Here is a 2,390-nt window from a genome sequence, read left to right on the forward strand (position 1 = left end):
GGATGATCATAAAAGGATACGTCAACTGTAAGAAGTTTGGTCACTTCATTGTTGAATGTCCTAAAATACAAAAGAACAAGCTAAATAATGGTATCTTTTTGAAGGATAGCTTCAAGAATAGATTCAAGAAAAGTCTCATGGCAACATGGGATGAACTTCACAACGAAAAAGAATTTGAAAAGGATGAAGAGCAAGCCAACCATGCATTGATAGCTCTTACATCTTCAGAAACTGAATCTGACTCAAATTCTAACCCATAGTCTAAGGAAGAAGATGAGGTATTTTCTAAACTATCTTGTTCTAATTTAATTACTTTTGTTCAAGAGCTTGTGAGAAGATATCAAGAGAAAGCCAAATACATGAAAATGATGAAAAAGCAATATGATATTTTAAAAGATGAGCTAAAGTTTGTTAAAAGCAAAAATGAAGTTCTAGAGAAAGATCATATTTCTCTAGTAAAAGAAGTGTCTGGTAAACCTCTTGATGAGCATGAAATGTATCTTCAAGAATTTCTTATAAATGACTTCAATAGAAGTAAACTTACTTCTATGATTTATGGACTAAGTAGAAGCAAATGGGAAGGTCTGGGTTACTCAAAAAAAGATTTAATCTGAGGTTTGAAACCTTGAGTAAACCAACAAACCCTTCTTTTTTAAGCTTTGCTCAAAAAAGGGCTTGACTCTTATTTTGCACCTGCTGCTAAGAATGAAAAGGTTTTAACTTAAGTAGAACCTAAAGTTGTTAAATCACAGGTTCTTAAGAAATCAGAACCCAAGACTCTAAAGTCAAAAGTTATGAAGAAGCCTGAAACTGAGATAACATGAGCTAAGGTTCTGAGAGTTGCAGAACCTAAGGCAAAGGCTTATTTGTCATACCCCAATTTTGCCCCTCATTCAGGAAATGGATACACTCATCATGACTTTCGCATCATCTTCACATCATAGCATGCATTTCATAATGCATAATGCCTGAAATGTCAAGCAGAAAAAAATTTCGGATTTACAGACAGACCAGTCGAACTGATCCTCAAATGTACGTAAAATTAGCGGACTAAAATTTTCAAGATCGATCTTGAGACGTCAATTTATTAATCTACGGTTCACGTAGTTTAACCTGGCGTGCTCATTTTAATTTTTTGACTACTTTTTTTGTCGCATTTCGGTCAGTCTGAGCCTTTTAACCGGTCAAAATTTATTTCAAAATTTGTTCAAACATTGTATATTTACGAGAGGTTTATTTCGTACTGATCATTTTGGTACAGTTAGTTTAATTTTTCGAGCATTTTTGGGCCCGAATTTTATTCATCTTGAGTGATTTTATTTTTATTTCTTTGTCAAAAAGTTCATAATAATTAATTAGATTTTTTTTATGTTTTGATTCCGATTTAATTTAATTTATTTATATTAGTATTATTTTTATTTAATCTAATTTGTTTATAACTATTTTTATACTAACAACACTCCAAAGGGCATTGTTGGTATTAAATAAGTTGGTAACCCTAAGTTGTGCTATAAGTATCCACACTTGACATTGAAAGAGGGACGGAAAAAATACCAATATCAGCGCCCAACCACGTTCTCACATCTCTCTCATCTCAGTTTCAATTAAAAAAAACTAAAATGGTTTCAACGTGACTCTCATTTCTTCATGTAAACCCAGAACCTTCATTTTTATAAAAAAAAAACAATAGATCTTTTTAACTCATACTCACTTGATTCTCTCCATAATTTTCTAACCTACCACAAAACCCCATCTCTACCAAAACAACCACAACAAATATTCACATAAATCTCTAAATCTCTTACTTCTTTGCACTAATTAAGAGTGTTACTAACCTATATTACTAAACTAAATTGCATTGCACCATAAAATAACTGAACCACTTGAATGGTTAATGAACTGAATCATTTAAATCAAACAATTCAAATTCAGTTTAAAACCGGTTCATAACCAGTTTTCTTTTATAAATTTCTTTAATTATATAAATAGTTTTTTTATCAAAAGAAGAAGAAGAATTATTGTGAATGAAAAAAAAAAATTAAAAATATTTGTAATTATGAAAAGTAAAAATAAAATTATAAAAAAAGTATAGTTTTTTAGAATTTTTTTTTTGTATTCTATAAAAAAAATTGTATTCATTACAAAAATATAATTTAATTTGAAAAATAATTTTTTTTTCATAAAAATAAAATTTATTGGTTTTTGAAATAAAAAAATTCTGAAAAATTACTTTGTTTTGAAAAATAAAAATTTCAGAATAAAAAAATTTTGTAGTGAAATTTTTTCCCCAAATTTTAAAATTTATTATTCTGAAACTTTTTATATAGAAAAAGAATATATTTTTTTATTTTTTCAAATAAAAATTATTCGGAACTTTTTTTCCGAAAAAT

Source organism: Lathyrus oleraceus, chromosome 5 (assembly GCF_024323335.1).
Source record: "Lathyrus oleraceus cultivar Zhongwan6 chromosome 5, CAAS_Psat_ZW6_1.0, whole genome shotgun sequence".
Taxonomy (NCBI): Eukaryota; Viridiplantae; Streptophyta; class Magnoliopsida; order Fabales; family Fabaceae; genus Lathyrus; species Lathyrus oleraceus.